Source organism: Lissotriton vulgaris, chromosome 2_1, assembly GCF_964263255.1.
Source record: "Lissotriton vulgaris chromosome 2_1, aLisVul1.2, whole genome shotgun sequence".
NCBI classification, from domain to species: domain Eukaryota; kingdom Metazoa; phylum Chordata; class Amphibia; order Caudata; family Salamandridae; genus Lissotriton; species Lissotriton vulgaris.
In genome coordinates this window covers 922621349-922644420 of record NC_141687.1, presented here as the reverse complement: position 1 = coordinate 922644420, position 23072 = coordinate 922621349, and positions in this window count along the sequence as shown.

Below are 23072 nucleotides of genomic sequence, written 5' to 3'. Positions count from 1 at the left end.
GTGTATTATGTATAGGTCCTGAAGAATGCATCAAGAAAATCTTATGATATGCTGAAACATGTCGACCACTAATAAGTGCGGTTATTATTTAAAACCTGCACCCACACCTGCCTTTTAATCTTAGGGTTTGGGGGTTACCAATAAAATTTCTTTTTTCCACCCATTCACCTAATTTTAGTACCCTTCACTTTTTCACTCCAAACACCATACACTGCTTTATTCATTAGCCACTACTACATTCTGCTGTTCTGCTCTCATATTACATTTCGGTCACGGTAATGCTTACCGGCCGTCTTGTCTCCTGGGTAAGGAGATCCCATATGATGACAACAAGGGCGGTACAGTGTGGCTTCTGATGGGAACAATATATTTTTCTCCTTGTACTCTTGAGTCTCGACTTGACCATTTACTAACTATCACCTCTCACTGACACTGTTCTGTGTGCATTGGGTACAGTGGCTCTTACTGTCAAACTTTCCTTTTTCTTTGACCCCCAGGTATTTTTTGTTGTGATATATTGAGTTAAGGGGCTTATATCTGGTTGGTCGGTAAACTTGCCCTTAGACCCTCCCCACTTGTTGTTGAACGTGTTACTAGTACAGCTGAGGCTGTGGGTCTTTTTTAATTTTGGTTGATCACTCTGGTCACCAATGCAATAAAGTATACTTTGAGAATCTCGCTTTGAGGCTTGACTGTCTCACCTGTCTGCTCAGAGCGATGGCTACCAACTGGGGGTTAGCATTTGAAAGTGCCGAAGTGCAAAACATCTTAGACGAAAATCCCAGCCTTCTGGACAATGTGCCCGTTCCATCACAGGCAGCAAACAATGACGACAGCTGGAATAAGGTCTTGATCCTAAAGAAGTCCCACTCCCGAATCTCCGTCCATGGCATTATCATGGCCCAGTATCTTAGAGGCAACTGTGCCCCCACAGGCCTCATCGTCAATAATGCACCACGCCTTTTCCTTGACGATAAACAATTTCTCAAGGACTGGGCCATGATAGCCTGGAGATGTACGAGGGACTGGCTAGTCCTGATCATAAAAACCGCAAAGAGGATTGCGGATACCATCCTGATTGAGATTCAGGTCCTCGAAGGCCATATAAAAGCCTCTTTAAAAAGTGGACAGTTTAAAAAGGGACAGGACGATACGGATAAGACCAACAAAGATTTTAAAGAATCTATCTTATCCATAAAATTAGACAAGTTTAAAAAGGATTTGGCGAAGTTCTCAATGGAGACAATATATCCTTACAGTAGCGACACCTACACAGCACCCATATTTAATCGCAGTGGCAAAAAGGGAGGTTCAACTTATGGCACTTCCAGTTCAGATGGGACATCCAGCGACTCGGATGCATCACAGACCGGATCATCTAATCAAGCGCCGCGAGGTCGTGGCAATAAGAGAAATTGGAGAAACCAGCCACAAAACTTTGGCAATCACCAACCATGGTGGCCTATCAACCCATGGATGATGGGTCCAAACTGCCCTCCACAAATGGGTCCGCCCTTCTACCCACCACAGATGCAACAGGGCCCAGGATCGTTTCCTTTTTTAGGTTTTGGCCAGAGACGAGGCCGAGGCAGGAGGAGACAAGGAGCAGTGCAACAACAAGTACATTGGAACACGGACACGAACATCCCGCAACAATCGAGGATGGATCTACGCAGCGGGAAGAAAGTCCCCCAAGACGCTGCGGGAACAAGCAACCAGCCGGCATCGTGATTAACCTAAGTTCACACACCTTGTCTACCAATGAGGAACTCCTCCTAAACAAAGGTTTGGGATTCGTGGCCACTCAGAAAGGTGATCCTTTTTTGGCACAAATTGAACTATCCAAGCTATTTAGGAAAATAAGGTTGCATTATTTTTTTGCAAAACCGACTGCTTTGGAAACCATAACCATAGATAACAACACAGGTTTGAAGAAACCCTCTTCGTTCAATCCACCTAGTGCCACATTACCGCCCAAAGTCCTGACCTTTGAAACGGCTGTTGAAAAGGATGTCGCAGATCTATACAAAAGAGATGTTAAACCATTTATGAATCTCTCTAGAGATGAACAGCAAGCCTTACGTTCACTCACTTCTAACGAAAACATTACCATTAAGCCGGCCGACAAAGGCGGAGCAACTGTGATTTTAGACACTACAACGTACAGAAATGAATGCCTGCGGCAACTCAGTGATCGTAATTCCTACTTACCGTTGAGATCGGATCCAACTGAAGGTCTACAAACCAGAATTAATGCCTTAGTAGAAGAAGCCACGAGTGAGGGATGGATAACCTCTCAGGAAGGACAATATTTGGTTACAAAACACCCTACAATCCCATACTTTTACTGCTTGCCCAAAGTCCACAAGCCAACAAGGCCACCACCCGGCAGGCCTATTATCTCTGGCATTGGGTCAGTATTAGAACCCCTTTCAACTTTTGTGGACCACTTCCTTAACCCAATGGTCAAAGCAATGCCCACTTTCCTCCAAGACACCAAAGATGTCCTAAGACTCCTTCCCACGATACAATACAACACCGAAACTGACATCCTAGTATCGTTCGATGTTGAATCTTTATACACATCGATTCCACAAACTGAGACCCTAGAAGTAGTGGGGGCACTTTTGGAGCAGAGTAACCACCAATCGATCACACCAATACCCTTTATAATGCAATTGGCGGAAATGGCTATGAAGGAGAATTATTTCCGCTTTGAAGACACATTGTACCTGCAAACGTCCGGGACCAGTATGGGCAGTGTTTTCGCGCCGAGCCTGGCGAACCTGTACGTTCACCATTTTGAACAACAGAGCGTACTAACCATTACCAACCCATACCTTTCATCAATACATGTGTGGAAACGCTATATTGATGACATTTTGGTGGTGTGGCGTGGCACTGAAGAAGAACTAACATCATTTCATGGTTGGTTGAACAGTGAGAACCCATACTTAAAGTTCACCATTGAGCATAGTAGAACATCATTGGCTTTCCTTGATTTGAGACTGCACGCGACTCCAACCGGCATCGAGTCTGAGCTAAATCGCAAACCTATGGCCAGGAACGCACTGTTGCGATACGACAGTTGCCATCCACGGGCCCTGAGGGACAATCTACCTTTTGGCCAGTTCCTCAGGGTACAAAGAAACTGCTCTAAGAAAGAATCTTTCGAAGCACACTCCAAAAACTTGGAGGAACAACTAAAGGAGAAACAATACCCCAAGAAAATCATTCGTAGATCTAAAAAGAGGGCCTCAAACAACAATAGGGATGCCCTACTTGCAATCAACCCTCCAAAAGAAAAAACGGATCGGATTGCCTTTGTTAACACCTTTAACAGCCGATCCAACCAGTTACAGAAAATTATAAAGAAACACTGGTCCATCCTTAAGACCGGAGGTGATGACATCCCACAGCCCATGTTCGCATATAAAAGAGGACCGAACTTGAAGGATCAACTGGTTCATACACGCCCACGCAGCAAAGAAGGGAGACAAGTGGGTACCCTTTGGGATTTACCAGCTGTGGTTGGACACCACCCATGTGGAAATTGTACCGTCTGTCCCCAGACTAACAAATCTACTGAAGTTGACATTGGCACTAATCGCCCATGGACACAAAACAAGTTTACGAATTGCAACAGTAGTAACTTGATATATATGATCAAATGTCCTTGTGAACTACGGTATGTCGGTATGACAACCAGAAAGGTCCGCACACGTATCCAGGAACATAAAAGCACAGTGCGATGCCGCAAGCAAGCCACCAGACTGACTGCACATTTCTTGGAGAAGGGCCACGGTCCTGAAGAGTTCTATTGGACAGTCCTCGAACAACCGCACATTCCTGACTCATGTGCAGATACAAGCCGGTTCTTGTTCAAGATAGAACAGAAATGGGTATACCGCCTTAACAGTGACAAAGAGGGCCTTAATGAGCCCATACCCTGGATGTCCCTCTGAGTGGTTGCAAACATTATGTCCCTTCCAATGACGCATTTGCACTGCCTATAAATATGAGATGAAATTAATATTTACTGGTAATTCACCACATACTAGTGAACATACACTATACATTTGGGGCCTTCGGTATTCTGTTTATCGACTTGTGTATGAGATATACCTTGGCACATCATACGACCAAGCCCCCTCACTGGATAGCGTATCATATTTCTCAGAATTGTGTTCCTACTAAGGGCGCAATGGCTCGGCGTATTAATATTATAAAATATTCGTCGGTTAACATTAACTTTCATCTGCAATTCAGTGCACGTCTCAAATGCAGTATACCACTGTGGTTCTTGACCAAGGACGTCTGCAAAAGATACACCACGGCACAGTCCGAAAAGAACCCCATTTGATCAAATATAGGCTTTAATGGGTACTGAACTACAATTCCCAGAAGTCTTGCCGTCACGTGATCGCTTACATCACGGCTGGCTTGTGAAGCATACAAAATACTACCTCATTCGGCAGTCGGCGCCCCCCCGAGCAGTACTGAAGACTGCCTGGAGACGTCGACGGTTAGGTGAGTGCACGCATTATGCGTGTCTTTGTTTTGCTTCGCTCTGTGCACATACGCCGCTAGAGGCCACCCCGCTACCACCTACACGAAGCTTATTTCATGCGCGTTTCCTAATTCTGTGCTAACAGCCGCTAGAGGTTATCTCGCCACCACCTATACGAAGCGCCATTAATTACACGAAGCATATCTCGTGTGCCTTGCCTCATTTTGTGTCCACACGCCGCTAGAGGCCACCGAGCCTTCCACAACATGAAGCGGTTCGTTTGCTAAACGTAACTGACACGGATCGGCTTTCATGTATTAAGTGTCCCTACTAAGTTGCCATCGTCTCTGAGTTATGACGGATTACGGCATTTATGCCCAGCCCGGTTATAAGAGGCTCAGATAACCTTTCTTCTCGAAGTATACTTTCATTAATTTTATTAATTGGGTTAGTGTCATATCACTAGCGGCTCTGTAAACATCATGTGATTTCTCACAGAGCGGTGCTCCTTTTACCTGCGCTGCAGCCAGGTGGGGTGAAGCTCCTCAGCCTACACGCAAGGGTGAGTGCATACCCGAAATATTCATCAGGTATGAGTGAACATATTGCAATGCCACTATGAATACAAACATAAACGATGTGAATAACTTTATGTGTTCTATTTGTTTGTTTGTTTGTTTGTTTTACATGTTGGATCCACTACCATTGCACTGACAGTATACGGTTGAGCACGCCTGGATGTCCAGGTGATATCTTCATAATTTATTTATTTTTTGAAAGCAGTAGTGTATTATGTATAGGTCCTGAAGAATGCATCAAGAAAATCTTATGATATGCTGAAACATGTCGACCACTAATAAGTGCGGTTATTATTTAAAACCTGCACCCACACCTGCCTTTTAATCTTAGGGTTTGGGGGTTACCAATAAAATTTCTTTTTTCCACCCATTCACCTAATTTTAGTACCCTTCACTTTTTCACTCCAAACACCATACACTGCTTTATTCATTAGCCACTACTACATTCTGCTGTTCTGCTCTCATATTACATTTCGGTCACGGTAATGCTTACCGGCCGTCTTGTCTCCTGGGTAAGGAGATCCCATATGATGACAACAAGGGCGGTACAGTGTGGCTTCTGATGGGAACAATATATTTTTCTCCTTGTACTCTTGAGTCTCGACTTGACCATTTACTAACTATCACCTCTCACTGACACTGTTCTGTGTGCATTGGGTACAGTGGCTCTTACTGTCAAACTTTCCTTTTTCTTTGACCCCCAGGTATTTTTTGTTGTGATATATTGAGTTAAGGGGCTTATATCTGGTTGGTCGGTAAACTTGCCCTTAGACCCTCCCCACTTGTTGTTGAACATATTCCAATATATGTCAAAGACAAAAATGTAAGTGGTCAAATCAATTTTTTCCACAATTTGAGAAAGCACAGAAACATGTGAATAAATCTGTTTCTGCTTACATGAGAGACTATGGAATGGGTTTAATATACAACAATAACTTGCGTTCGAACATTCAACACATCTACAGAAGAGATGGTGTGCACTTCTCCGATGAAGGGAATAGAATATTCGTCCTTTATTTAAAAGTGTGCATTGGAACCTACTTGTAGGTACCTAAATTAGCCACAGAACACAATAGCTCTTTTCAGAGCTACCCTACCTCTGATCATTCAAAACGTTTATCTTTTTCTAAATTTTTTTTTCTTCATCAAAGTACGCTCCCCGGTTAGCTTACCGGTGCGCGTACCGGGCGCTCCCCCCGCGAAATTTTCAAAAATTAAATTTTTTTATTTTTGCATATATCAGCGTCCTAATCCCCCCTCAGAAAACCTAGAGGGTCACAAAGTGTCTACCGTGCCCCCTTCTACTCATTCCGTACATTGTTTGTCCTCCATCTTATGTCTCAATTCTACCAATACACAAAATGGAGGAGAAGCTGCCGGTTCACGTACCGGGGAGCGCACCGGTAGGCGCTCGATAAAAAAAGGTGGGAAAGTAATTTACAGAAAAACTACTACAGACACTTTCTTTGGTGCCCCCACCCGGCAACTCATGATCCAAGCTACCGTCATATCTAGATTGGATTATGCTAGCTCTTTGTTGGCCGGACTGAATGTAGCTGAGATAGGGCGCCTGCAGCGGATCCAGAATGCTGCTGCGAGAGCGGTGGTGGGTCTTCCTAGATTCTGTCCCACCTCCAGCACCATTCGAGCATTGCACTGGCTCCCTGTGGCGCAGCGGATTCAGTTTAAGGTCCTCTGCGTCGCCCATAAGATCTTGAAGGGGTCCCCTGCAATGATCCTCACGACACTCATGGCCAATTACATTCCGGCACGACCCTTAAGATCGTCAGATCTCGATTTGGCTGTGGTCCCGCGCTTTAAGCGAAGCAGGGCCGGTGGTCGCTCATTCCGAGTGCGGGCCGCTGCTCTGTGGAACTCCTTGCCCCCGGCAATTCGCGCCATGAGCGATGTGCTCTCTTTTCGTCGCGCCTTAAAAACATTTTTATTTCCTTAGTTTGTGTGTTCTGTGCTGTTTTATTTAGTTGTGTTGTGTAGCTGCCTTGTCTGGCGCCAAGACGCTCCTTAGCTGGAGCATTTGCGCGCCTAATAAAAACCACATAACATAACATAACATAACATAACTTTCATCAAATATAGAATAGGGCCTACTACATAGCAGTCCCTACCATTTACCCACATTTGATGGAATTCCATTGAGAAAATTATGCTGTAAGTCTGACTAAATATCCTGAGGTAAATTACCTAACAAAAACACTTATGAAGTGTTAGAATTGACAACCAATCAAAATGCTACTTTCAATATCTTCTATTATTTTATGACATTTGATTGGTTATGTACCTGAATATATATAAAGAAAGAGAGATAAACACAGCCATTTTGACTACTACTTCCTGAAGTACATATCAAGTGCATTTCAACTGAGAACTTAAACTTCTTTTTGATTGGTAAGATGATATTTTAAAAACTGAAGTATGTTCTGCACTTTAAGTTCATTAGGAAAACATTTTCTGATAGTTATATAATATCCCTCTGTAATAGTTATAGAATAACATAGACTTCTCTGTTTTAGTTATGGATGGAGTTAGGCTTGTCTTGTATAATTAAGAATTAACTTAGGCTTCATCACATACATTTTTTTATATTTCTACTTCCAGTCTGATACCATACACTGCCCAAAGATAAAATCACTGTTTAAAAAAACAAACTACCTGTCTGTACTTAAACCCAACAGTGCCCTATCTGTACTGATATATTTTTTAAAAATTCGTTTTACAGCACAAAAATGGAAGGAGAGAACAAAACTAACTTGGAAATTGTTGCAGGAAGCAACACAGATACAGAAATTGACTCTGAATTCTATGATGAATCACGGGACTTTGAACTTCTGCAATGTGTGGAATCAGTAGATTTCCTAATTGAAAATGAAAACATTTTTTAATTTTGAAAACGAATCAGAAAAATACATTTTTATTTAATAATTCAAAAATTGTTTGAGACATTATTACTTTTTATATGTATTTTGTAAACTAGTAGCAAATTGATTATAATGTAAAATCAGACTTTAAATATACTGTTCAACTTTTTTGTGTTACATAGTAAGTTTGCTCATATTTACTTCCTTTCTTCCACTATATTATCTCCAAAGTGTACTTAACATCTCTTTATCATCTCCTGCCTCCATGGTGTTTCTGCTTTCCTGACAGACTACGCTATGAATTCCATATACCACAATAACTTCTGAAACAACATGCAAGATATTTACAAAGAAAACAGTGTTTTTTTTTTTTAGACTCTACTTTGGTACCTACATCTTGGTACTTAAATAAAAAAAAAAAGAACAATCAATAAACATACAATATTTAAACATTCTTTCATCCCATTTTCTAAATATTACGCTTCCCGGACCGCTTCCCGGTGCGCGTACCGAGCGCTCCCCCGGCAAAAAACGATAATATTTTATTTTTTTTGACCCGCGGGGCCCTTTTAAAGCCCCCTCATCAAACCTAGGGGGTCAGGGAGGATGTACTCTGCCCCCTTATGCTCATTTCCCACTTTGTTTTTTCCACCTCTTGTATCTCGATCCTCCCGAGACACAAGATGGCGGCCGCTCCAGACTGTTTAGAATGTTGACAGTCACCAGGGAGCCAATCCGCTTCTCCTCGCGAAGTTCCGTTACGCGTCAGGTACGCGAACCGGGGCGCTAACCGGGACGCTGTCACAGATATATCTGTTTTTTAAAATGTTAATTTCTCAAAATCCACTGGAGCACATATATTGAGACATAGCAAAGGCACGTCGGGCAAACCAAATCTACATTTTTGCCAAGTTTCATGTAAATCCATTCAGCCGTTCGAGCTAAAAGTGATTCCAACCGCCCTATGGAAAAATGAATGGGAAAAACGCGTTTTGGGAGCCCCCTTTTTTCTCGGCCCCCACTTGACGTAACCTCCCCAAATTTTCAGGGGCTGCTCAGAAACAAAATGTGCCATTTTCCTGCAAATTTCAGCCAATTCCGTCCACAAACGCCAAAGTTATTTGACATAGAATTTTCATAAATCCCATAGGAAAAAAATCCTAACTATATATACCTACTGGCGACCGCCAGTAGGTAATATATACAGATATATACACACTCTCCGGCCAGTGTCACACATTTATGTATGCACTCACAGACTCTCTCAGACACTTATACACCCATTCACAAACCCACTCACACACTTCTACACTCAGTCATATATCCACTCAGATACTCATGTACCCACTCACTTACCCATTCAGGTGATCATGCAACCACTTACAAACTCACTAGGAAAGTGATGCATCCATGTGCAGACCCACTTAGAGAATTATACACCTACTTAGAGACCCACTCATAGACTCATGCATACAGTCTCATACCAACTTAGATACATTTACACCCACTCACAGACCCACATGGGCACTCATGCAACCACTCACTGACCACTCAGATCCTCATGCATCCATTTATAGACTTACTTGGAAAGTCATGTACCCATGTACAGATCCAGTCAGAGACTCACACACCCACTTACAGACCCACTCACACACTCACGTATGAACTCACACACCCACTGAGACACTTATACACCCACTTACAGATCCACTCAGACGCTCATAAACCCACTCACATACACATACAGTCACTCTCACACTAAGTCACAGACCCTCTCAGAGACTTATGACTCAGTCACTCACTCATACACTCAGAAACTCACACACCCACTCACAAACTCACTGAGATATACACGCACCCACTCACTTCTCCACTCAAGGCTCATGCTTCCATTTAGAGACCCACCCAGATACTCGCTTTCCTAGTCACAGTCCCCCTCAGACACTCATGCATGCACCCATTCACTCATTCACTCAGGGACTGCTCTCCTTACAGACCCATTAAGACACTCATACACCCACTCACAGATCCACTCAGACACTCATGCACCCACTCACAGACCCACTCTGACACACACACAGTAACTCACACACCCACTCATACACGAGCTCAGAACACTATGCACTTAGTCAGCTATAAACTCAGAGACTCATCTACCCACTCACAATCACACTCACAGAGACCCATGCACTGGCTGACAGAACCACTCAGACATTCATGCTGCCAGTGATAAACCCACTGAGAGTCTTATGCGCTCACTCACAGACCCACTCAGACACTCATGCACCCACTCACTCACTCACTCACACACCCCCTTAGACACTCATGCATCCACTTACAGATCCAGTCAGACAGTTATATACTCACTTACAAATGCACAAAGGCACTCATGCACCTACCCAAAGACTGAGTGAGAGACCGCCCGGACTTGTTCCTGAACGGTCGCTCCCTCCCTCCCTCGCTGGTCTCACGCACTGTGGGCGCTGCTGGTCTCACTTGGGTATCGTTACTTGAGCTTCTGAAATTGACTCGCTTGTTTACCAAGAGCCTCTGTAATTGACTAGCGCTGTGCTCGTTTAGCTTGTTAACCGACCAGGAATTGACTTTGGCGCCGCTCAGCTCTATATTGTAGCGCGACATTTGCTCTCTGTACCTGCTGGCGCTTTAACAGGACAGTAGGCGCGCTGGTCCATTTGCTGCCCCTGCCTCACTTTCCCTTTGACCCTCCATTTTGTCTGTAGCAGTTCCCTGGCCCGCCCCTCCTCCCCGCTACCGCCTCCCAGCTGCTGCCCCTCCCACCAACGAATAGAGGGCTCGCCACCTGCTCTGACCCTCTGTGACCGCCCGGACTTGTTCCTGAACGGTCGCTCCCTCCCTCCCACGCTGGTCTCACGCACTGTGGGCGCTGCTGGTCTCACTTGGGTATCGTTACTTGAGCTTCTGAAATTGACTTGCTTGTTTACCAAGAGCCTCTGTAATTGACTAGCGCTGTGCGAGAGCCTCTGTAATTGACTAGCGCTGTGCTCGTTTAGCTTGTTAACCGACCAGGAATTGACTTTGGCGCCGCTCTCTCAGCTCTATATTGTAGCGCGACATTTGCTCTCTGTACCTGCTGGCGCTTTAACAGGACAGTAGGCGCGCTGGTCCATTTGCTGCCCCTGCCTCACTTTCCCTTTGACCCTCCATTTTGTCTGTAGCAGTTCCCTGGCCCGCCCCTCCTCCCCGCTACCGCCTCCCAGCTGCTGCCCCTCCCACCCACGAATAGAGGGCTCGCCACCTCCTCTGACCCTCTGTGACCGCCCGGACTTGTTCCTGAACGGTCGCTCCCTCCCTCCCTCGCTGGTCTCACGCACTGTGGGCGCTGCTGGTCTCACTTGGGTATCGTTACTTGAGCTTCTGAAATTGACTCGCTTGTTTACCAAGAGCCTCTGTAATTGACTAGCGCTGTGCGAGAGCCTCTGTAATTGACTAGCGCTGTGCTCGTTTAGATTGTTAACCGACCAGGAATTGACTTTGGCGCCGCTCTCTCAGCTCTATATTGTAGCGCAACATTTGCTCTCTGTACCTGCTGGCGCTTTAACAGGACAGTAGGCGCGCTGGTCCATTTGCTGCCCCTGCCTCACTTTCCCTTTGACCCTCCATTTTGTCTGTAGCAGTTCCCTGGCCCGCCCCTCCTCCCCGCTACCGCCTCCCAGCTGCTGCCCCTCCCACCCACGAATAGAGGGCTCGCCACCTCCTCTGACCCTCTGTGACCGCCCGGACTTGTTCCTGAACGGTCGCTCCCTCCCTCCCTCGCTGGTCTCATGCACTGTGGGCGCTGCTGGTCTCACTTGGGTATCGTCACTTGAGCTTCTGAAATTGCCGCGCTTGTTTACCAAGAGCCTCTGTAATTGACCAGCGCTGTGCGAGAGCATCTGTAATTGACTAGCGCTGTGCTCGTTTAGCTTGTTAACCGACCAGGAATTGACTTTGGCGCCGCTCTCCCAGCTCTATATTGTAGCGCGACATTTGCTCTCTGTACCTGCTGGCGCTTTAACAGGACAGTAGGCGCGCTGGTCCATTTGCTGACCCTGCCTCACTTTCCCTTTGACCCTCCATTTTGTCTGTAGCAGTTCCCTGGCCCGCCCCTCCTCCACGCTACTGCCTCCCAGCTGCTGCCCCTCCCACGCTCCGCCCCCTCCACTCTCCATTAAATGCCAGATGTCCCAACGTGCAGCGTCCACGCGCTACGGCCGCGCCGAAGGTGCGCCAAAGGTAAGCCCGTCTAAGCCCGTCCGCGCCTGGACCGCACCCAGCGCCAGACCCCCTGGCCCCCGTCCCACCCACCGCACCCGCATTACTTACGCCGCATCCACCCTCCTACCCCTTAACCCCGGCCGCCTCTCCGACTGCGCTCAAGCCGCCCCCGGACACACCCATGGACCCTTCACGTGCAACTCCTGCAAGTTTGACGGCACCAAAACCAACTCCACATCCACTAACACTAAACAGAGACCTGACGCAAACCACCTTAAATGCATCCTACTCAATACCCGCTCAGTCCACAGGCACGCCATCGACCTCTGGAATCTACTAGACACCTTCTCTCCAGATGTCGCCTTCCTAACAGAAACATGGATGAACTCTACTTCAGCCCCAGACATCACCATTGCCATCCCGGAAGGTTACAAGATCATCCGTAAGGACCGGACCGACCAAACAGGAGGAGGCATCGCTATCGTCCACAAGAAATCCATCCGCATCTCAACCAGCTCAGACGTCAATCTCGCAAACACTGAACACCTCCACTTCCAGATCCTTATCGACCCCAAGACCACACTCAGAGGCACCCTCCTCTACAGGCCACCAGGACCCCGTGCACAATTCAGTGACGACATCACGGACTTCATCACCCCGCACGCCCTCCCCTCCGAGGATTACATTCTTTTGGGAGACCTTAACTTTCATCTTGAAAAGAACAACGACCGCTACGCCACCACCCTTCTGGACAATCTCGCCAACCTCGGACTTAAACAACTTGTCACTACCCCGACCCACATCGCAGGTCACACACTCGACCCTATCTTCACCTCCAGCAAACATGTCTCCTTCAGCCACACCACAGCTCTCCTCTGGACGGACCACAGCTGCGTTCACTTTACCTACAACAAGACCACAACCAACAACCATCCTCAACCCACTCTGCGAAGAAACTGGAACAAAATCACCATCGACCAGATCTCCTCATCGCTTCTTCAAAACCCCCCTGCCCACTCCACAAACCCCGACCAAGCAGCCATTAACCTCACCCAATGGCTATCCAACAGCGCCGACATCCTAGCACCGTTGAAAAAAGGTCAAATCAATCTAGGCAGCAAGAAGACCTCCTGGTTCAACGATGATCTTAAGAAATCTAAGAAACTCTGTCGCTCCCTTGAGAAGGCCTGGAAAAAAGACCCAAACAGCAGCACCAGGGACGCCTTCAAAAACGCCACCCGCACACACCACCAACTAATCCGGTCTGCCAAGAAAGCCGCTTTCAAGGACAGACTAGATAACAACGCCCACAACAGCAAGGAATTATTCAACATCATCAAGGAATTTACCAACCCCTCAGCCAACTCCAACGACATCACCCCCTCTCAAGCCCTCTGCGACTCCCTAGCCTCATTCTTCCACAACAAGATTGCAGAAATCCACAACAGTTTCGACAACCGACCCAAGGACCAACCCACCCACCCCTCTGCAGGACCCCCACCCCCCCTTGAACATCCTCAACGACTGGAACCCAATCTCCACTGAGGACACCATCCGCCTGATGAACTCCATCCACTCAGGATCCCCCACAGACCCATGCCCTCACCACATCTTTAACAAAGCAGACTCCATTATAGCACCGCACCTCCGAGACGTCATCAACTGCTCCCTCAACTCCGCTATCTTCCCGGAAAGTTGGAAACATGCCAAACTCAGCGCCCTTCTGAAGAAACCTACAGCTGACCCCACCGAACTCAAAAACTACCGCCCCATCTCGCTCCTTCCATTTCCGGCCAAAGTCATCGAGAAAGCTGTCAACAACCAACTCGCCGCCTTCCTCGAAACCAACAAGTCCCTCGACTCCTCACAGTCCGGCTTCCGAGCCAAACACAGCACTGAGACCGCACTCATCGCAGCAACTGACGACATTCGAACTCTGCTAGACAACGGAGACACAGTCGCACTCATCCTCCTCGACCTCTCCGCAGCCTTTGACACAGTCTGTCATAGCAACTTAATACAACGCCTCAGAAACATCGGAATACAAGGAAAAGCACTGGAATGGATCACCTTGTTCCTTGCCGGAAGAACTCAGAGAGAGTCCGCCTTCCACCATTCAAATCAGAAGCTACAGAAGTCATCTGCAGCGTGCCACAAGGATCTTCACTCAATCCCACCCTCTTCAACGTATATATGAGCCCCCTTGCGGCCATCGCATGCCAACACAACCTCAACATCATCTCCTACGCTGATGACACCCAACTGATACTATCACTCACCAAAGACCCCAACACCGCCAAAACCAACCTACATGAAGGAATGAAGAAGTAGCCGAGTGGATGAAGTACAGCCGTCTAAAACTGAACTCCGACAAAACTGAAGTCCTCATCCTTGGTACCTCCCCCTCCGCCTGGGATGACTCTTGGTGGCCAGAGGCCCTTGGAAAAGCACCCATCCCGACGGACCACGCACGGAACTTAGGTGTCATCCTGGACTCCTCACTTTCTATGAACAGACAAGTCAACGCCGTCTCATCTTCTTGCTTCAATATCCTTCGCATGCTCAAAAAAACATTCCGCTGGATCCCCACCGAAACTAGAAAAACGGTCACCCACGCACTGGTCACGAGTCGCCTGGACTACGGAAACACCCTATACGCCGGTACCACCGCAAAACTCCAGAAAAAACTCCAACGCATCCAAAACGCGTCAGCCAGACTCATACTAGACATCCCGCGTAAAGACCACATCTCTGGACACCTGAAAAATCTCCACTGGCTCCCCGTTAACAAGAGGATTACTTTCCGCCTCCTAACCCACGCACACAAAGCACTCTACGAACTTGGACCCGAATGCCTCAACTCACGACTTTCCTTCTACACCCCCTCCCGCCACCTACGATCCTCCAATCAAGCCCTTGCAACTGTACCTCGCATCAACAAAACCACCATGGGAGGCAGATCCTTCTCCTACCTGGCAGCTAAAACCTGGAACTCACTCCCCACTCACCTTCGCCTCACTCAGAACCACCTTACATTCAGAAAGCAACTTAAAACCTGGATATTCGACAAGTAACTCCTCACCCTCCTCAAGCGCCTTGAGACCCTCTGGGTATGTAGCGCGCTATATAAATCTCTTGACTTGACTTGACTTGACTTGACTTGACTTATGCATGCCAACACAGACTCATTGTGATACTGATGCACTCACTCATAGATGCACTGAGGCAGTCCTTGTAGTTCGTTTCAGAAGCATTAATAGACTGATGCACCACCTTACAGATTCACTCAAATACTTAGAGTGAATGAGAGACTTACTGATACAGTGATGCATGTAGTTGTAGATTACCCTGAAAAAGTTATGCACTGTGTTATTGAGATATTAAGGGAGTTGTACATAGTATTATACAACCATTTAGATAGTAATGTGTTTAGACTGTTGGTTATATTCCAAGTTGCAGTTATACGTTATGAATGTTGTAGTGGCTATAGAATGTTTGTATTTGTTTTGTTATTTCCCAACGTATTCACGGCGATTGCACCTACCGATATCATTGCAATGTCCTTCGTCACCACAAAAATTGGTTCAAATAATTGTTTTTATACAAACTTCCTACAAAACTATGGCTTTAAACAGTGCAGTAAAAAAACCCTAGGGGTCCATTACGATGTCGGGCGGTTTGCCTCCGCCAGGCTGGCGGTGGCCACCGCCGGCCTGGCGGAGCCAAACCGCCCGACATCGCAAGCCCAAATCCCCCCGCCATATTAGGATGGCGGAGGGGAAGGTGGCGGTGCAAAATTCCGCCCACCTGTGTTCCGCCCCGGTCGCCTTGCGGCCGGTGCGGAAAACTAGTAACATGCAGGCGGTGTCTGTCAGACACCGCCCGCAACATTACAATGGGCTTTCTTCAATGCTTTTCCGTGGCGGCAATGCCACCACGGAAAGGCATGCGGTGTTCACTCTGGGGGCCCCCTGTGGGCCCCCAGAGTGAAGGCCAAAGGGGGGTGGCACACGGGGTGTACCTGTGGTACCCCCCCACATTTGCATGTGCAAAGCGGCAGGCACCGCATGGTGCCTTCCGCTTTGCATATGCAAATGCAAAAAAGCATTTTTAAAACTACAGGATGTGCCCGCCACTGTGGCGGGCACATCCTAATGGCACCCACGGGACCCCCGCCCTTAAGGTCCCGATCTCCGTTAGGGTGGCGGGTGGACTTGTCCGCCCGCCATTCTAATGGACCACCTAGTGTCTAAAATACTGTAAAATGTGTGCATATATGTGTTTCACACCAATTTAAAAAGGCTCCATCGCCATGGTTAAAGAAAGTCATTGTGACTCTTGGCATCATCGCGAAAGCAGGAAGCAGGGTTCAAACACAGTTTTAAAAAAGGTTACTACAAATGTATGTGTACAAATTTGTACTTTAAATTAGTAATGTGTGTACTGTGATAGAATGAATTTTTAAAGTTATAATTTTTTAATGTGGTAGTGCTTGTTGAATGTTTACATTTGTTTTGTGATTTCTCACCGTGATCATTGCGATATCACCACAAATGTAATCATTTTTACCAATAATATTATCAAGAAAATTAACAACATTTTGGGCTCTGGGTGGCTTTGTGTTTAGCCTGTGTGTAAGAGAGCTACATATAACACTGTATGCAAGGTTTCAGGTTGCTTAGAAACACCCAGTTCCCTTCATCTGTAAAGTGAACTTCATCACCTCTATGTATTCCGTGTGTGTCAAAACACAGATTGTTTTTGTAGATCATGGGTACTCACATACATTTTCCCAGTGGCCAAAAGGTTTTGTCTGTGATGTGACCGAGGGCCGCATTGGTGCCAGCAGAATGGCGATCGGGATAGGAGGTTTCGGGGGGAGGGGTGTGTGGTTCTGGTAAGGTGAATGTAGTTGCACAATGCGAAACCAGAAAACCTGGCATTAATACCGGTTTCACTACTTTACTAAGCTATGTGATCCTAGACAATTGTTTAATTTCACTTTCCTTCCTTTTTCAACATTATCATCTACAAAATAATGTTGAATAACATCACTTCTGGATGTGCATTGTACAAAACCTTCTCCTGTGTTTAATTTAATAAACTATATATGTATAATAGGAATCCAGCCCAAACAGTGAACTGTACAACTGACTTGCATCTTAGGGGGGTATTCTCAAGAACTTGTGATAATCATTGCAAAATTAGCTTACCCCAACTTTCAACATCGCAGTCTACCGCAGGAAAAAATTAAGCCGTGTTAACTAACTATTTACAATACGGCTGTATCATGCAATAGTTTCACAATAACGCGTCAAATGACCACGTTAAAACCAACACAACGCCGCAAAAATGCAAAACACGAACGCAAAAAAAGGCGCGAAAAATCTCCAAAAAAGTAGGTAAAAAAGATAAATGCCAAACAACAACGAAGCACAATCGATATTGCAGTAGCAAGTACGGAGGAGAACCAGAACCCCACAAGCCCCCTGGAGGACCTGCCTGGGACCTCGGGGTCAGGAAATGCCAATGAGAAGAAGAGTAGGAAGAAGAGGGTCAGTCCGCAGGAAAACAGGATCCTGATAATGAAGGTGGAAGAACACAATCAACAACGGTTCATCACCTCCACTGTGTCATTGGCAAACAAAAATGGACTATGGCAGTCTATCGTGGACAAGGTGAATGCAGTGGGAGTGCTGAAGAGGACAATAGAAGAGGTCAAGAGGTGCTGAAATAATGTCAAGTGCAAAACCAACTGAAACTCACCAACAACTGGAAGGCAGCAATGCAGAGAGGAGGTTGGAGTCCAGCGCCAAAGGAGGAGGTGGACGATATGGAGGAAATGGTGGCCACAGTCATCAGTGGGAAGACAGGGGCAGTAGTTGGGAGACCGGACACTGCTCAACATGACCAGACACAACAGCAACAGGGTGAGTACCGACCAGGGACTGGGGGTACAGGGAGAGATGGGCACAATGGCACACATGTACAATTGAGCTGAACACATCTGCGGACAAACCATGCCCTAGCCCCTATCTCCCACCAAGAGACCAATGTACCCAAGTATGCAACATCTCAGCACTGCATAGGCACAGAAGTCAAAGGCACATTGCATGAAATAGAGAAGGAGCAGCAAAATCAGAGCTGAAGTGGTGACTCCCTTGAAATGCAGCACACACACAAAACATGCAAAGCACATTAACACTGACAACAATGTGGTACAAAACACAACACGTCCACAACAGAACTCAGTACACAACTGGTGCCAACTGGGTGTAGACACTGGCCAATCACATTTAGCATTGCAGGGAAATGTGAGTTGATAATGCACAAGTACAACACACACACGTCATGTTGTCAAAATGTCCACTGTCCCCCATCAAATAGGCAGCACCTCCCAAACAGTCCCAATGTACACAGTCATGCAGTCTGAATGAAAACATTTACATTGTGACAACATACATGTGGACACATTGTTAATCTGCATCTCCCCTTCTCATCGCAGAGGAAAAATCAACACCTCCTGCAGAGCACCCTGAACCTCTCTTCTGTGATGACGAAGAGGACCACCACAGCTTCAACTCCGATGCCCTCCAACAGCTCGTGGACAGCCTCCACAGCCCACCTCCAGGAGCACAGCAGCCCAGCTGCTATGAGGAGACCCACCCCCCTGCACAGACCACACAGCTGGCAGCACCCACCACCACGGCTGCCTCCCAGGACCCCCATGAAAAAAACACATGGCCTTCCACCGCTCTGAGTTTGGGTGCCAGGAGAATCTGGCTGAACAGATGCCGGTGGGCTTTGACCACAAGGCAGACAAATTAGATGTCATACATGGGTGTCTACGTTCCATCAGGGATCACTCATAGTCCATAACAGACACCCACAGTCAGTTTCATGCCCTCCAATGGACCATGGCTGACATTGCCGGAGCCCTGACCCAGAGGATAAAACAACTGTACAGTCAGAGTGGCTCTAGCGATGTCACACAGGAGTTGGGAAACATGCAGAGGTTAATGGAGACCATGGATTGGGCGAATGTGGAAAGAGCGGCTGCCACGGCTGCACACCAGTGAGTGGTAGCTGGGTTCCTCAATGACCTCAAGCCCTTCCTCATGGTGTTGCTCCCACAAGGTCTGGCGCTGATGCATACTGCTGCTAACACTACGTCCACATCTCCGCACCCTGAAGTGTCAGTGCCACACAGTGCGGAAGACATTCCACCTCCGGCCCCTCCGGTGTCACTGCCACACAGTGCAGGAGAGAGAACACCACCACCTACACATGAGGCACATGCAACAGCAGTGGACGAAGATGCGGATGAACCTGCCTGTGTCGTACGAAGGACGCAGTAGCATTCTTCTCCGCCATATGTCCAGTTTCTGCTTGGTCCTGCCCTCTGCATCATCACCTTCCACTGTACCCCGATGCACTCTGCAACACTCAACTTGGACCTCAACATGGACTGCCATGTTGATCGCCAATGACACAGCAATCAGACTGTGGACTGAACTCTCCCTTTTCCTTTGGACTTGTCATTCCCTGAAGGACTCTGGCTGGCCCTCCATGTGTAAACATCGTCATGTGGGGTTTGCATGGCCCTGTACTGCTCCAGATGCAACACTCCACTGAATGTGCATTAAACATTCATAATCACTCAGATGTATCATGTCTATGGTCTTTCAAGTGTGGAAGTATGGATGAATGTAGGCTCAATGAATTGCAATTACGTCCATGTGGCTCATGTCGTAGAACTTGGGTCACAGGGTGAAACATTGCCGAATATGGTCCGGGTGATGCAGACACAACAACAGGGACACATACATTAGTTACTTCCTTGTCCAGCCCAGTACGGAACCACGCCCAGAGCCCCGGAGTCATTGTTCACACTCTTACGTTGGACTGGCATATGCAAGGGCAGCCCACTCCGCTTACGCCCACAGGGGGGGGGGCAACTCTACATGTCCCAGATCTTCCCTATAGTGATCTGCTGGTCACAGGTCTAGTTATCAGCATGCTACAGCCACTCCCTCAAGGCTGACGTACACCCACACCACAGCCATCCAGCACACGCATCACAGGACATGTGACTCTGCCAATAAAAAGGAGTGTGTGCATGTGCTCAATGCCCTTTCCTTTCTCTATCTAGGTGTATCTGTGTGGTGTTCATGAAGACATGAGTTCCTAGGGCCCTGTAACATCACATTCCCGTGGTCCGGAGGTGACATGATGGCATCTGCACCACGATACCCAATCATACGGGGTCCAAGACTAGCAGGGCACAGACTTAGTGGCACCAGATGCACTGCGGCTGACACATGCACACCACCACGGGATGGTGACTTTCAGTGCACTGAGGTAGGCGCACCTTAAGTGCTGAGCTGGTGTGCAGCCTGCGTCCCTGCGGTCTGGTCTGCTAAGGATTTGTGTGCCCTGCTGGACCTCAGTGTAGGCCAGAGCCAGTGGGCAGTGGGGGCCTACCGCCACGTGACTTGACCTTCCGGATCACAGAGTTAGTGGCACCTCAAGGGCTGAGCGGGTGTGCAGCCTGCGATGATGCCGGGTGCACTGGTGTGTCCTCTGCCATGGCAAAATCAAGACCAGAATCAAATGCGAGACCTGGAGGCCTGCAGAGCAGGGCTGCATGATGTGGCAGGTGCCATGTACGCAGGCCTCAGGCTTAGGGCTTGCACCAGCATGTGGTGGGCCCTCATCACGACATTCCGGTGGCAGTAGGTGAGCAGTGAGGCCTGGGTTCGCAGGGGCGGACACGCACCACTGTGCGGCAGGAGGGGCGCAGGGTGCAGCTGCCTGGGTGCAAAGGGGCGGACAGGCGATGATGTTGTGTGCAATTGTATGCACTTTGCCATTCATGTGCATGGACTTTGTTTCAGATGACGGATCTGTTTCAGATGTGGGACCTGTCGAACTGCACTACAAACCAGCACGTGGTCGGAGACACACCAGTGTCAGAAGGTGAGCAGTGAGGCCTGGGTGGGCAGTGACAGCAGTCTCTCTCCCTGTCCATTTCTTCTGTTATCTGTGTTTCTCGCCCCTCTCTTTCTGTCTTTCTCTCACTCCCCCTCTCTGTCCGTCTTTCTATCTTTCACACTCTAGGTCTGTCTTTCTCTCTCTCTCCCTCTCTGTCTGTCTTTCTCCCTCTCTCCCTCTTTCCGTCTTTCTCTCTCTCCCTCTCTTTCCATCTTTCTCCCTCTCTCTCTCCCTCTCTTTCTGTCTTTCTCGCTCTCCCTCCCTTTCTGTCTTTCTCTCTCTCTCCCTCTCTTTCCGTCTTTCTCTCTTCCTCTCTTTCTCTCTCGCTCTCTGTCCTTTGATGTGCGCATGTCACACCTACTTATCTGGAATTTTGTCTTGCAGGCTGTGACCTGAGAGCCGCTATGTGTCTTCATTTCTGTTCTGTGTTTATTTGAATACATTTTCGTTTGTTAATTCGAAGGTGAATGTCTGATGATCATTTTTGTAAAAACACATGCATGTCATCGAATGTGATTGCGTGACATCAGGCAGATTATTTGGTACATGTTTCATGTAATTGATGTGACATGTCTTTGCTGGGGGGGTGCTCAGGGAGGGGTGGACCAGGGGATGGTGGTGGTGGGTGTTGTGGCCCTGTTGGGGCTCCTAGCTACATGATTGTTGTCTCCATGGCATCTGTTGCCCTTCAGGTGTGGCTCTGGGCTGGGCTCCCTTTTCTGGTGCAGGCTGTCGTCCGACTTTACATCAAGCCAGAGCAGGTGTTAGTTTCCTGCTGCTAATGCTTCTCATCAGCTATTTTGGGTTCTCATCTCCAATCTGGCTGGTCATTGAGAATGTTGCGTAGTGGGGTTGTCGCGGCTTTTGACACGGGAACGCCGTTTCTGCATCTCATTAGCAATAGTTGCGGGGGTCATCTGTGGTGATGTTTATTGAGGCTGCTATCCCTGCTTAACTGGTGATATGCGTTGTTTGCACCAGCCTGTGAATAGGGCAATATATTTATTGCCACTTTGGCTGCGATAAAGTGCTGTTAACTCAGCAGTAACTCCTTGAGACTATGCCCCTTAGTTCATTATTGACAATAATGTCAGGGTGGTAGAAAGAATGAATGTTTGTAAATTCATGTTTGAAAACTATTGCTTTAAAAAACAAATACTTCTCAATCCACTGATATTTTATAATGTGATGTATTAGTGTGAAACTGTTCTGCATGTTTATTAAATACACTTTTTGAATTTGGAAGTGAAATTATCATATTTTTACACTTTTGCCGAAGGCACGCCTAAGGCAAGCCCGTCTGCGCCCGTCAGGGCTAAGGCAGGGCTCAGGGCGAGCCATGCTGCCGGTTTGGATCCCACACATTTCATTGGCCTGCAGATCCGGTACTCCAGCTCGGCATTAAAGTCCTTGCGAGGCCCATGTTGTGCCACCTATCCCATGTTCACCGCGGACCCAGTAAGTGTTCTGGCTTGCCCTGAGTGCGGATTTCTTCCCTCCATCCAGCTCCGGTCGGAGGCACGATGTGTTGATACCTGCCTCCTGGCCAGTTTTAAAGCCTGTCTTATTAATTCCAGATCTCTCAAACGGCATCATGTCGATATTACCGATCTAGTTACGGATACTGACCTTGATCTCCTATTTGTGACGGAGACCTGGTTAGATGCATTCTCTAATCCGATAGTCACTCTGGCTACCCCCGTTGTGTACAAAATACACCGGTTTGACCGCCCACTGGGGAGGGGGGGGGTGTTGCCATATTGTACAGAGATTGCTGGGTCCTTCAGGGGGAAGCATCGAACAATTGGGTAGACTGTGAGGCTTTAGACTTCAGTCTGCAATTGTCGCCCCATTTTACCTTGGGCGGGTCTTTAATAT